This window comes from Thalassophryne amazonica, chromosome 1, assembly GCF_902500255.1.
Source record: "Thalassophryne amazonica chromosome 1, fThaAma1.1, whole genome shotgun sequence".
Classification (NCBI taxonomy): domain Eukaryota; kingdom Metazoa; phylum Chordata; class Actinopteri; order Batrachoidiformes; family Batrachoididae; genus Thalassophryne; species Thalassophryne amazonica.
Window position 1 is genome coordinate 57,367,167 of NC_047103.1, and position 16,003 is coordinate 57,383,169.

Below are 16,003 nucleotides of genomic sequence, written 5' to 3' on the forward strand. Positions count from 1 at the left end.
AGAATGACAGCCTCAACACTGCATTTAATCTATTATTAGACTCTATTGGCTTTGCTCAAAAAGTAAATGAGTCCACCCACCACTTTAATCATATCTTAGATCTTGTTCTGACTTATGGTATGGAAATAGAAGACTTAACAGTATTCCCTGATAACTCCCTTCTGTCTGATCATTTCTTAATAACATTTACATTTACTCTGATGGACTACCCAGCAGTGGGGAATAAGTTTCATTACACTAGAAGTCTTTCAGAAAGCGCTGTAACTAGGTTTAAGGATATGATTCCTTCTTTATGTTCTCTAATGCCATATACCAACACAGTGCAGAGTAGCTACCTAAACTCTGTAAGGGAGATAGAGTATCTCGTCAATAGTTTTACATCCTCATTGAAGACAACTTTGGATGCTGTAGCTCCTCTGAAAAAGAGAGCTTTAAATCAGAAGTGTCTGACTCCGTGGTATAACTCACAAACTCGTAGCTTAAAGCAGATAACCCGTAAGTTGGAGAGGAAATGGCGTCTCACTAATTTAGAAGATCTTCACTTAGCCTGGAAAAAGAGTCTGTTGCTCTATAAAAAAGCCCTTCGTAAAGCTAGGACATCTTTCTACTCATCACTAATTGAAGAAAATAAGAACAACCCCAGGTTTCTTTTCAGCACTGTAGCCAGGCTGACAAAGAGTCAGAGCTCTATTGAGCTGAGTATTCCATTAACTTTAACTAGTAATGACTTCATGACTTTCTTTGCTAACAAAATTTTAACTATTAGAGAAAAAATTACTCATAACCATCCCAAAGACGTATCGTTATCTTTGGCTGCTTTCAGTGATGCCGGTATTTGGTTAGACTCTTTCTCTCCGATTGTTCTGTCTGAGTTATTCTCATTAGTTACTTCATCCAAACCATCAACATGTTTATTAGACCCCATTCCTACCAGGCTGCTCAAGGAAGCCCTACCATTATTTAATGCTTCAATCTTAAATATGATCAATCTATCTTTGTTAGTTGGCTATGTACCACAGGCTTTTAAGGTGGCAGTAATTAAACCATTACTTAAAAAGCCATCACTTGACCCAGCTATCTTAGCTAATTATAGGCCAATCTCCAACCTTCCTTTTCTCTCAAAAATTCTTGAAAGGGTAGTTGTAAAACAGCTAACTGATCATCTGCAGAGGAATGGTCTATTTGAAGAGTTTCAGTCAGGTTTTAGAATTCATCATAGTACAGAAACAGCATTAGTGAAGGTTACAAATGATCTTCTTATGGCCTCGGACAGTGGACTCATCTCTGTGCTTGTTCTGTTAGATCTCAGTGCTGCTTTTGATACTGTTGACCATAAAATTTTATTACAGAGATTAGAGCATGCCATAGGTATTAAAGGCACTGCGCTGCGGTGGTTTGAATCATATTTGTCTAATAGATTACAATTTGTTCATGTAAATGGGGAATCTTCTTCACAGACTAAAGTTAATTATGGAGTTCCACAAGGTTCTGTGCTAGGACCAATTTTATTCACTTTATACATGCTTCCCTTAGGCAGTATTATTAGACGGTATTGCTTAAATTTTCATTGTTACGCAGATGATACCCAGCTTTATCTATCCATGAAGCCAGAGGACACACACCAATTAGCTAAACTGCAGGATTGTCTTACAGACATAAAGACATGGATGACCTCTAATTTCCTGCTTTTAAACTCAGATAAAACTGAAGTTATTGTACTTGGCCCCACAAATCTTAGAAACATGGTGTCTAACCAGATCCTTACTCTGGATGGCATTACCCTGACCTCTAGTAATACTGTGAGAAATCTTGGAGTCATTTTTGATCAGGATATGTCATTCAAAGTGCATATTAAACAAATATGTAGGACTGCTTTTTTGCATTTACGCAATATCTCTAAAATCAGAAAGGTCTTGTCTCAGAGTGATGCTGAAAAACTAATTCATGCATTTATTTCCTCTAGGCTGGACTATTGTAATTCATTATTATCAGGTTGTCCTAAAAGTTCCCTAAAAAGCCTTCAGTTAATTCAAAATGCTGCAGCTAGAGTACTGACGGGGACTAGAAGGAGAGAGCATATCTCACCCATATTGGCCTCTCTTCATTGGCTTCCTGTTAATTCTAGAATAGAATTTAAAATTCTTCTTCTTACTTATAAGGTTTTGAATAATCAGGTCCCATCTTATCTTAGGGACCTCGTAGTACCATATTACCCCAATAGAGCGCTTCGCTCTCAGACTGCAGGCTTACTTGTAGTTCCTAGGGTTTGTAAGAGTAGAATGGGAGGCAGAGCCTTCAGCTTTCAGGCTCCTCTCCTGTGGAACCAGCTCCCAATTCAGATCAGGGAGACAGACACCCTCTCTACTTTTAAGATTAGGCTTAAAACTTTCCTTTTTGCTAAAGCTTATAGTTAGGGCTGGATCAGGTGACCCTGAACCATCCCTTAGTTATGCTGCTATAGACGTAGACTGCTGGGGGGTTCCCATGATGCACTGTTTCTTTTTCTTTTTGCTCTGTATGCACCACTCTGCATTTAATCATTAGTGATCGATCTCTGCTCCCCTCCACAGCATGTCTTTTTCCTGGTTCTCTCCCTCAGCCCCAACCAGTCCCAGCAGAAGACTGCCCCTCCCTGAGCCTGGTTCTGCTGGAGGTTTCTTCCTGTTAAAAGGGAGTTTTTCCTTCCCACTGTAGCCAAGTGCTTGCTCACAGGGGGTCGTTTTGACCGTTGGGGTTTTACATAATTATTGTATGGCCTTGCCTTACAATATAAAGCGCCTTGGGGCAACTGTTTGTTGTGATTTGGCGCTATATAAAAAAATTGATTGATTGATTGATTGCAGACGATAGAGCAGTTTCTTCTAGAACCAGCTCTCCTCTGTTTGTAGAGGGTAGAACTACACATCTGTTCACCTTTGTTTACCACGTTTGATACCGGGAATTTTGGTACTGATCCAATACCAAGTAAATACAAGCCCAGGATCGCCGGTATCAATAGCAATACCAATACTTTTTTATATTTACGCTTCATAGATTCAAAGGATCCAAAAGACCTAGAATAGAATTTTACCAAACATTGTACGTGACAACAAAATACTTTATTATCACTATCAACATTTTTGTTTAAAAAATTATCACTCAACACAACTTAAAACAAAATCTCCTGAGGTAGAAGGCTGACTCGAGGAGCGCTGAGTGGGCAGGCCAGGCTGAGACTACCTGCATGGCTGTTGGCTGGCGCCGCTGAGCCACGTGACGGCGCAACAACAAAGACCAGAGGGGGGAGGGTGCACTGCTCCATGTTGTGTGATACAGCGCAGTGCTGCTCTTACAGACAGAGACTTTGATGACTCTGCGTGCACAGCAGTCAGTGCGTGCGGGAGAGAAAAAAGCTTGAGTATTGATCTTTTTACATGAGGATCGTTCAATATCAATACCAGCGTTGGTATAGATATTATTGATATTAGGATCGATCCGCCCACCTCTATCCGATAATGGTCTTCAAAGTTATCTGAAAAGATAATCCGATTCACATACAAAAAGTAAATCAGGCTTCTCAATATAAAAATTTCTAAAATTATCTTCCTTAGACTCAAACTGAAAACAAATCTCTACAACTTGATATAAATTAATTAAAAATATAAAAGCCAAGTCAAAACTTTTAGGCTTCTGTGGCTGTGATTGAAGAAATTGTGCACAGTGCAAATTCTGCATTTTGTATCTCCAGTTATACAGCTTCATGATGAAGTGGTATAGAGGAGGGTCTTCTTTCACTAAAACATCACATCTAGGCTTTCATCTTTTTTTTTTTTGCCAGCTTGCATTCGGCCGAGATGGACGCATTTTTCTCTTCTCCCTCCCTCCTTATCTTTCCTGCTTCTGTGGCGTGTTGTCTGTGAGGCTGCAGCTTTGCTCTTCTGGAAAATGACAGAAATGGATCTGTTAAAGTGGTCTCTGAATGCAATTGACACTATTTTTTCTACAAGACATTCAGGGGCGGAGGACCCGACCTGTCCTGCCAGGACGCATGTGATGGGTTACGTGATGGACTCGTGGAGGAGATGGCAGGTCATGTGCCTTTACACGCTGTCTGTGGAGGACGTCAAAGATGTGTATATATTTGGCTCAGTGGTGACCGGCTTTCTGCTGTGTGGAGCGGGCATAGCGCTGGTTTATCGGAAACTCAAGAAGGTTGAAGCAGCTATAATTGGCCCGTCCAGGCTGCCCCACATGATTGATTCGATTGGAAGGGCAGTGTCAGCTCAATCGGTGGGTGTTAACCACGCGTTGGATACCATCTCCAGAAAGATAGCGGCGCTGGTAAACCGCTTTGACCGTCAGTAAGACCGCATCCTTTCTACATTCAGATGTATTGAGAGCCACTCTGTTCTCAGACTGTGGAATCTTTCAGGTGTCTGCTAATCTGGATATTCATTTGGCTTCCCAAAAACACAGCTGCACTTCAAGGCCACTGCGATAAAAACCTCCTGAAGGAAGGACAACACTTAAGCCTCGCTCCCCAGTCTCTCCCTCCCTCAACTTCTCCAGCTCTGACGTTGACTGTGGACAGTGAACTGTTCAGGGCTGAGCCCCTCCTCCTTCCAGATGGATGAACAAGGCCGTTGATGGCGCCTAAAGGCTGCCTCCGAGTGTTCTGATAAACTGACTTTCAAATCTAGGTTGTCGTCTTTCGTCTCCTGTCTGTGTGTGTGATCATTGTTTTTTGTGCTGATGGGGTTTTTTTTTTCCTGCATTGCTGCTGTGTAATGCAGCAGCTATGTAGGTTTTTCTATCCCACGTTTTTACCTTGTGTGTGCTTTTATATGTGTTCATGTACTGGGCCGGCTCATGTGTGTTGTGTGTGTTGTCTGTAAAGAGCCGGTCATGGTTTGCTCAGCCCTGCTGTTGACCTAGGCAGGGAAGTACATCTGGAGCTGGTCCCCGGGCACCTAAAGGCGACTTCTGCTCCTAACTGGCAATTAGGATGGGTTAAATGCAGTAGACACATTTCATTGTGCAAGGAACATGTTCCTATGTGCATATGACAATAAAATTCTTTTGAATCCTTGAATCCTTTGAATCTCAGATGTACCTTCTGGCAAATTGTAGGTGAACTTTCAGGTCTTCTTTTTAAGAAAATCCTCCTCTGTGCCACTTCATCATGAAGCTGTATAACTAGTGATATAAAATCCAAAACTTGCACTGTGCACAATTTCTCCAATCACAGCCACAGAAGCCTATAACGTCTGGGTTGTCTAGGGGTCTTGGTGGCTTTCCTCACTCTTCTCCTTCCTGCACAGTCAGTTTTTCAGAACTGTCTACTCCACACAGGTTTACCATAGAGTGCCATACTGTTTGTATTTCTTCATAACTGATGTAAATAAAGTCCAAGACATATTCAGTGACTTGGAATGGACTGCATTTATATAACGCTTTTCCATCTGCATCAGACGCACAAAGCCTCACATTCACCCCGATGTCAGGGTGCTGCCATACAAGGCACTCACTACACACTGGGAGCACTAGAGGATTAAAGGCCTTGCCCAAGGATCCTGAGTGATTTTCCATGATCTTCTGGAGTCAAGCCCAGCACCTTAACCACTAGACCATCACCTCCCCTAACATTTGGAAATGTTCATGTATCCATCCCGACTTGTCTGAAAAGAGTGGCAATAAAACTGATTATTTACAGGTATTATACCAAAGGGGCCCATTACTTATGCAACCCATCATCTTGGCTTTTATATTTTAAGTAATATATGTCAGGTTGTAGAATGTTACTTTCAGTGTGAGTTTAAGGAAGATAATTTTTGAAATTTTTATATTGAGAAGCCTGGTTTACTTTTTGTATTTGAAATGTCTTAAATTAAAATGTGTGAAATAGCAAGGGGCAGAATACTTTTGCAAGCCACTGTATATATATTGTAGTACCTGCACTCTTTTACTACAAAGCTACGCTGATGTAACACATGCAGAATGTGGCTTGGCATTGTCTTGCTGAAATAAGCAAGGACGTCCCTGAAAAAGATGCTTCTTGGATAGCAACATGTGTTGCTCCAAAACCTGGATGTACCTTTCAGCATTGATGGTGCCATCACAGATGCGTAAGTTGCCCATACCATGGACACTAACACACCCCCATACCATCACAGATGCTGGCTTTTGAACTTTGCGCTGGTAACAATCTGGATGGTCTTTTTCCTCTTTTGTCCGGAGGACACGACATCCATGATTAACAAAAACAATTTGAAATGTGGACTCATCAGACCACAGCACACTTAACTCACTTAACTGTGTTAACTGACAATGGTTTTCTGAAGTGTTCCTGAGAACACGCAGTAAGATCCTTTACACAATGATGTCAGTTTTTAATGCAGTGCCACCTGAGGGATCGAAGGTCACGGGCATTCAGTGTTGGTTTTCGGCCCTTCCGCTTACATGTAGAAAGTTCTCCAGATTCTCTGAATCTTCTGATTATATTATGGACTGTAGATGATGGACTCCCTAAATTCCTTGCAAATGAACGTTGAGAAACATTGTTCTCAAACTGTTGGACTATTTTTTCATGCAGTTGTTCACAAAGTGGTGATCCTCACTCCATCTTTGCTTGTGAACGGCTGAGCCTTTTGGGGATGCTCCTTTATACTCAATCATGACACTCACCTGTTTCCAATTAACCTGTTCACCTGTGGAATATTCCAAACGTGTTCTTTGAGCATCCATCAACTTCCCCAGTCTTTTGATGCCCCTGTCCCAGCTTTTTTGAAATGTGTGCAGGCATCCATTTCAAAATGAGCAAATATTTGCACAAAAACAATAAAGTTAATCAATTTGAACATTAAATGTCTTGTCTTTGTGGTGTATTCAACTGAATATAGGTTGAAGAGGATTTGCAAATCATTGTATTCTGTAATGTCCCAACTTCATTGGAATTGGGGTTTTGTATATATATATATATATATATATATATAAAACAACGTATAAAACAATTATACATTTATTGTTATTTACATTAATTATTAAGACTACTGTCCTATGTACAATTTGTACATCTTCAATCAAGTCCCACTATTTTGTCATGTGATACTTTCACAAGGACCTCAATGGAAATAAGCATTTATGCTTTATTGTGTTATCCTTATATTGATACATTCACCTCTGTATGTTTTATTGATGTTGCAGAATAAACTCAATTAGTCATAACAATATTTTATCTAAGTTTTAACGGCATCTGCAGGAGGGTTTGTTTATAGGTGAGCTTTTGACAAGAGCGGAAGTTAGCGGAAGTTAGCGTGCATGCTAACGTCTGCAAAATGTCTTATAAAATCATTCCAGAGGTGTTATCAGGTTACAAAAACACAAAACAGAATTTTCAGTTTTCGAAGTGTTTATTTCTCCCTGGCTTTTACATATATGAGAAACATGTTATATTTACATATAAACAAAGCGGTTTGGTAGCACCAGAGACACCAGCCACTGACATCATGGTGTCGCTCTACTATGATTGGCTATTACCCTTACTCCTCCAAAAAAAAGTATTTGCATGATTCATAGCAACAAATCTGAAACAGAATGTCACATTTTAACCTCTTAAAATACCTCTTACAGTAGGTCAAGGTTAGCCATCTTTGACCATGTCCAAGGTCTGTGTCCCAAAAATGTTCCCTCTGAATTTGAAGACTCTGGCAGTAATAGGACTAGACTTATGCTGAGCACAGACAGGACAGACGGATGGACAGATCGATGGAAGCAAAGCCTTTGCAATACCTGATTCCCATATTTGGTGGTCTTGGGTAAAAATCAATTTGAATCCTTATTTGTGTATTGGGACTTTTTTCTCATACTGTCATAGATGCTGTGTGCATCCTTGATAAATCATTTTAGTCAGTGTATTACAGCACAATGTTCATCAAGCAAAAATGGGTATTGCTGGTATATTGATTATATTATTGATTGCATTGTTTTTTCATAGTGTGTACATGATGAATTGATAAAAAATGCACATATAAAACAAAACATGGATTTGAACATCATATACATGCAGGGTTATAACTAATTGCCTTCATAGAGAACATCTAAGCAAACCACTCAACTATCTTATATAGAGCTCTAGGATTACTTGAACTTTAATCATTTATACCCTCAGTCAAGATCAAGATCAGACTGACTTGTCATGAAAAAAAACAAGCATAACTTGTGGAAACTAGTTTTTATTACAAAGTACCGACCTGTTTAACCTTGGTGGTGCAATAGCAATATGGCATTGATCCTGCCTACCTGTAAGAAGTTTCCCTGTTTCAAAACATCTCAGTGAACATCTGGAGTTGCATCCAGAAGAGCATAACATTTCACCTTGCAGAATCCATTGTAGTGAACTGGAGCACTAAAAAATAAAGTAACAGAAGATGCTAAAAGAATCACATGCAAACTTTTTTGACTTGACAGGTTATTTACTCAAGGTTATTTATTTGAAGCTATATAGTATCATCATTATCCAAATATGCAAAAAAACAAATGAAAAACTTGAATTTTAACCTTGAACTTAAACCATGACTTTCAATCTTGGACAAGGTAGGATCATTACATTGGTGTGTGAAGCACATGAAGGTCTAAGGTCAATTAGTTCAAAGTTTGGCGACAGACACACAGACACTATCCACTGCTCAACCTTCCTTGCAAACATGGCCAGTATGTGCAAGGATACTGGTAAGAACTGATCACAGTTCCCTAAAGTGGTGCACAGAACATAAAGACACTATAAATAAGTTCAGATAATTTGCTTAAATGAATTGAAGTACATCTGCAAAGCAGAGCATGTGGAAATCTTGTTGATTAGTGCTATGTGCTGCAGGTGTTGGCAACACAACTGTTGCAGAACTGGCATCTGTGTCAAAGAGACAGGTGTTGAGTGGCAAAGATCTACAGAAATCATTTTTCACCCTTCAGCTCTTGCACTGAGTTTAGCCTTCAGCTAATGACAGGTTCACCTGACATGTTGCAATTACTTTCCACTGGGAGGATTGTCAGTAGGCCACGAGCTTTTTAGTCTTTGAAGACTTACACTGTTCACATTTTCACAATGATAGCAGCGTTTTCTCGCTTTTGCTTTCATACAATTTGTTTATTTTAATCCCTTGATCATTGCTTTAATTGAGCATGCAGGGAGAATGAGTGCCAATGACATTAATCCTCAATGATTAATCAGATTCATTGATTATAAAATAATTTTCAATCTAATTAAGACCTTATTTAAATGACACCATTGAGTGTTAATTGAGCAGTTAGTAAGAACACTTAGTAAAATGTTAATTTTATTATTGTGCTTTAAGGTTGAAAAGATTAGAAAATGTGGGGAGGGGCAACAGTTACATTAAAATCAAAGAAGCTGACATAGCAAAGCTTTGCAACAAGCTGCCTGTCAGAGAATCATTCACTTTCTGTAAATGGATCCGTCCTCCATTTGAGAATGAAAATATTCTTCTATTTCATACATAAATGGGATGTAAACTGTGCGATCAGCATGAAATGTCAGATCACATGACAGCAGACTGCAGAGGCCTTTCTCTATAATGCTGCTTGTTGGTTATATACACTAGTGTAAAAAAAAAAAAAAAATAATAAGCATGATTTGTAAAATTCATGAAGCATACACAATGCAAAAAAAAAGAAAGAAAAAAAGAAAACATTGTACATACCTAATTATTTCCTGTGCTGGTAGCAGCATAGGGGCTGGATGGCAAAAATGTGGGTGAGTGAGGTATCCCATCTCAGCCAATTTAAAGTCTATAACAAAAACAATAAATGCTCTCATCTTGTAACTCACCAAATTAAAAAAGAAAGCATGATGAGTTTGTGGTGAACTTTAAATATACAAAATTAATCCCCAAAGCAACTTTGTTTTCCCTACGTAGTATCACATGGATGTGTCTGTGCTACCCTTCATGTGAGCATCAAGCAGAGTTAACCTAACAGCTGCCTGCAGAATCATGATGTATAGTACATGTGCAAATCTGAGATCAAATCTGCAATAGAATGGGAAAGTAGAACCTGCAATTAAAGTCTAGGTATTTCATGTGGCTGGGGATGGTGCCAAAACCATTCAGTGGTACTGCAATGGCTAACTCAAAGCACTGCTTCAAAACTATTGAAACACCCATGTTGAACATAGAGTCTGCATGAAAAGGAAGGCAAACATCCCAGTATAAGCCGAGATGCACAACAGAATAGGAAAGTAAAAGTAGAATGAAATAATAGATAGAATGTGTGGCTGGGGATTGAGATAAAATATTTAATTGGTAATGCAATGACTAACTCGAGACAATACCTTTAAACATTTTCAAACCTTTAAAACACTAATTTTGAACATTGTTCTTGAGCCCACATGAAAAAGAATCCATGCATGACAATGTGATCTTAAATACACAATGCAATAGTAAAGTAAAACTGAATTATTTAATCTACACATTCTCACTTTGAACTCATCACATTTTTGACATTTGGTCAGTGCCGCTTTGCGTCGCTGTGTCACGAGTTAGGTAGCCCCTTTGCATCACATCGTGTAATCTGTGAGGAAATACTTTTATTTCTGTTTTTTTTTTTTTCAACGTTTCTCTCTTTGCTTGACTTCCACCTCATTAGGGAACATTCATCTATGTTTGGGCTATTATTAAGATTGTGGTGAGGGTTAGTGTTTCAAGATGCATCACATAATGAAGCACAGTGTGTTGTGCTGCCTTGATGTTGCCCTGCTATGCTTTCTCTCTCTCTCTCTTTTCCCCAGGCGCTGCAAAACATAGCTGATTAACAGCACCTGCCAGCAATCATCCTCACCTGTACATAAAGCCTGGTTTAGTCACTCCACCTTCACCACAAACTCAGTGTTCATCCTGTGGTAACCTGGTTTCTCTATCTTCTGAGATAGTATTTTCACGTTTCTCGTGTCCTTGCTTAAACCTATGTCCTGAGTCACTTTTTGCAGTTTTGTTCCAGCGTTCCTGTCTGCTGTCAGCTCCATCTGTGGTCGACTGGTTCTGGTTCCCTGCCTCTCCACCCGTTCTGGTCCAGCCTGTGTCTCCGTGCTCCAGCGTTTCTACCTACATTCCTGCATGATTATTACATCCGCCAAGGACATAATAAAATCAACAGTGTTTATTTATTTGTCTGTCTGTGCGTTAGAAGGACTACATCAAAACTACTGCACAGATTTTGACAAAATCACATGACACTGGCCAGAAACTCCTGTTAGAAGCTCATGGAATGAAGATGATTGGACCCAAAAATGCTGGGAGCTGTAGTGAAAAAACAAGATGACAGTTTATTGAACAATGAATAACGAGAGCAGTCAGAGAATTGTGACATCTGCCAATCCAGATCTGGATCACGTCCAAAATTCAGTGGAGTCTTCCATGCCCTAATATCTATCTGTGGTGCAAATTTCTGTGAAGTAGTTTTGATGTAATCCTTCAAAGCCTATATAAAGTGAAATCTTGATCAAGAATCTGGATTCAGACCCAGATCACCTTCAAAACATAATGGAGTCTTCCATGGCCTATTATGTATCTGTGTTGAAAATTTCATGAAAATCCGTGCAGTAGTTTTGATGTAATCCTGCTAACAGTAATCCTTCAAAGCCTCTATAAAGTGAAACTTGATCCAGAATCCGGATCCAGATCACCTCCAAAATGTAATGGTTTCTTCCATGGCCTAATGATCCATTTCAAAATGAGCAAATATTTGCACAAAAACAATAAAGTTTATCAGTTTGAACATTAAACATCTTGTCTTTGTGGTGTATTCAGTTGAATATAGGTTGAAGAGGATTTGCAAATCATTGTATTCTGTTTTTATTTATATTACACAACATCCCATTGGAATTGGGGTAGGTGTCAAACTGATTCCAGAAAGGGCCAAGAGGGTGCAGGTTTTCTTTGTAACCACCCACTGCACCAGGTGATTTCACTGATTAACTGATTCCATCTGCTCAAAGTGATGTTAATCAGTGAAATCACCTGGTGCAGTGGGTGGTTACAAAGAAAACCTGCACCCTCTTGGCCCCTTCTGGAATCAGTTTGACACCTAGCGCTACGTTTCTTTGCCAATTACAGTTTCCTATATAACAAGGGTCTTCAATTCCAGTCCTTGAGTGCTGGTGTCGTCCAATTTTTACATGTGTCACTGCTTCAACACACCTGAATCAATTAATGAGGTCACTAGCAGCACTCTGGAGAACTTGACTGCATACTGAGGAGGTAATTCAGCCATTGGATTCAGGTGTGTTGGACCAGGGACACTTCTAAAAGGTGCAGGACACCGGCCCTCAAGGACAGGAGTTGAAGGCCCCTGCTATATAAGATCAGGGATGCAGAGCACTTACATAAAGCACGGTCACACGGCACTAACGAAGGACACCAAAGCCAAAATGAAACAAGAAATATGGACTTACGTTGACTTTTGGAGGCATTGTTTAACCATCGTCCAGCTTCGTTCCTGTAGCTCGCGCTTCGTCAAACTGTTGAAAAAATCTGAACGAATCCTGACGACAACCTCAATTCGTCTGTATTCCATTTTGCTTTCTGTCTTGACAGTTCATCATCGTTTGTGTAGTTCCTATACTGTCAGCGTTCCATTTGACTGTTGTCCAACTTCGTCCAACCTCCCAAGCCTGACAGCTTGCACAAACATTGACGATATCTGAATGGATCAATAACTAAAGCTCTGACAAGCTGAACGTGACTCGTCCATGTGTGGCACGAAAAATGTCATAAAGAAACAATTGCGGGAAGAGCGTTTCATCTGATACTGTAACTATTTACACACGTTGCAGCCATTTGTGGCTGGCCTGTGTTGTTGTTCTGAAGATAAACCTTTTGGCAAGACAACCACATCTCGCACCTGCAGATGCTGCGGACAGCACAGGCTGGGTGCGGACTTGAGCACAGGCTGGCACTCAGCCTCATACCCGCTGTCAGTCACGTCATCATAAATGTTTCATTTTGATTTTGTTTAAAGCTTCAAGGTCGACGTTCACTTCATTTTTCTTTTGTTAGTTTTGTTTTGTTCCTTTATGCACTCTTGATTCACAGGTTTTTCGGTGATGGGAGAAGTGCAGGATCATTCATCCACCTTTTCTCAAAGATTTGTGACTTTTATCCTTCGTTCAGCTATCGTCATCTGCTGTGTGACCGGGCCCTAACCCTCGCACTGAAATGCCTTTTGCCAATCATGGCAGCTCTCCTGGGCCACAAACCTGTTAGAAAAATCAAGACGAATTCCACAGGATTGCAGGTGACTGTAGAAATCATGTATTCTATCATTTTAAATCATGATATACATCCTGCTGAAACCTCAGAGTGGGTTCAAATAATTTCATTGGCTGTAATTTTGCCGAACTCAAATGCTGATCTTTTTGTAACTTAGTATTTTAGAGTGTTTCATCATCTCATTTGAAATTATGGAACCCGGGAGAGGTCACTTAAAGTGATATTTTTTTTCTGGCCATGATAATTTGTGCGCACGTTTTCCATTAATTGAGCTCACGAATTAATAAAACATGCTCTCAAATTAATAAATCAAATCAAATCAATTTTATTTATATAGCGCCAAATCACAACAAACAGTTGCCCCAAGGCGCTTTATATTGTAAGGCAAAAGCCATACAATAATTACAGAAAAACGCCAACGGTCAAAACGACCCCCTGTGAGCAAGCACTTGGCGACAGTGGGAAGGAAAAACTCCCTTTTAACAGGAAGAAACCTCCAGCAGAACCAGGCTCAGGGAGGGGCAGTCTTCTGCTGGGACTGGTTGGGGCTGAGGGGAGAGAATCAGGAAAAAGACATGCTGTGGAAGAGAGCAGAGATCAATCACCAATGATTAAATGCAGAGTGGTGCATACAAAGCAAAAAGAGAAAGAAACACTCAGTGCATCATGGGAACCCCCCAGCAGTCTAAGTCTATAGCAGCATAACTAAGGGATGGTTCAGGGTCACCTGATCCAGCCCTAACTATAAGCTTTAGCAAAAAGGAAAATTTTAAGCCTAATCTTAAAAGTAGAGAGAATAGAGAGAGTAGTAGAATAGAGAGAATAAAACGTGCGCACGTTTTCCTGGCCGTGATAATTCGTGCGCACATTTTCCTTTAATCGAGCCCTCGAATTAATAAAACGTGTGCACGTTTTCCTTTAATCGAGCCCTCGAATGAACAAAACATGCACACATTTTCCTTTAATTGAGCCCTCGAATTAATAAATCCCTGCCGACATTTTCTTCCTGTTCGCTGTTACTGTTGCATGGAGATTTGTGCTGCTCGTAGGCTGTAACATTATAGTTCTTATTGGTAAGTAGCAGGCAGCTATTTAAAGCCTTCTTTTTTTTTTAACTGTTGGGTGGTGGCGGTTTACAGTGGACTTCTACACTTTGTAACAACGTCACCTACAGTGTCAACCGATGGAGCCGACAGTCAACAGCCTGAGGAACTTTTTGAAGGAGAGAGGTGTCGGCGAAGAGTTTGTTCAGAAACTTGAAAATGAAAAGGTATGTGATGTGGGGTACAAGAACATGTTTAACTTCATTAAGGTCCTTTCACACCAAGCCCACAAATGCAACACGCATCGCTCAAATCACACTGACCTAGTTCAGGGCGTTAAAATTAATTATCTTCAATAAAACGCACAGCATTTTTGACATGGCGCGCCGGGCTAAAGCAGTGCTCCACCGGGGGAGCGAGCATTGCGCTTATCGTTATGCCGTCGCAGTGAAGTTCAACTGTTGGAGTCCCTTAATGGAGAGAATACGGACATGAGTCAACAAAAAAGGTCATGTGACTCATGGTGCCATCTTGGGTTCAAAATAGCGTTTGCTGTTAATCTGGCTGCATGGAAATTTCATTTATTCACTGAAAATGCTGGTTGCTGTGCATATGGAGGCACAAATAGATACAACAAGGGCTTCAGGATGTACAGATTCCCTTCAGATCCGAACAGAAGAAAAACTTGGGAAAATAAAGTCAGTCGTCAAAGTTTTGAGAGGTAAATTTTATTTTTCAGTCCCATTTACAATAAAACTTAACTAAACCATCATCATATAAACCAGATATTCGCAGTCACCAGACAAAAAAGTCCCAATGTTTTTTTCATGTAATAAACACTGTAGATAACAGATTTTCATTTGCATCAGATAAAATCTCTCATCCGATAATGTATTTCTATTAAAAACCCTGAGCCGTCTGAATGTGCACAGTAACAGAGCTACAAATTCGAAATATGATTTGAGGAATGTGAGACTGGAGTCTTTTCTGTGATATAAAGCCCAACTGTTTATTTTTTTCAAACCGTGTTCAGACTGCGGGACCTGAAGCCTGACATGCACCTGTTAAATCAGACACAGCAAAAGGCTATGGTTTAACACTTTTCTGCCTTTACCTCATCTCCCATCATATTTTAATAGTTTTTGCAGTGCACATGCTGATTACATTTCAGGATGACATGCATTTGGCAGAAAAGTCTTGAATTTTACAACACAAAGCCAGAAAAAGAGGAAATTGCTCAGTATACCTGTTGAATTGGGGGTGATGATTGTAGAAAGAAAAGCGTGAGGGTCAGATTAATCCATAATAAAGCATAATCCAGAGATGGAGAAATTTAAAACTGTCATGCATGTCATTTCATGAGTTACAGAACTGCAGAAGCATAAATCAGGTTTTAAATTAAATAAATCATACATTAATGTAAATGTATTAGCTTAACTATTTTTATATTTATTTTGATAGTACCTGTACCTGTATGTGGTTAAATGATTACAAAAAATGTTGAAAACATAGTTCACTCAGTAGTTCAGTACAGTTGGACCTAAAGTGGCACCATGTTCCAAGTTGACACTCCCAATTGAGAGACTCTAATTCAACTCATTCCAACTTTTATCACTGCGCGCTGTGACGTAGCTTTACGTGCCCAATAGAAACGAGGCATCCGGCCAAAACACAGGAGACGACCGAGTGCAGAAATGTCGG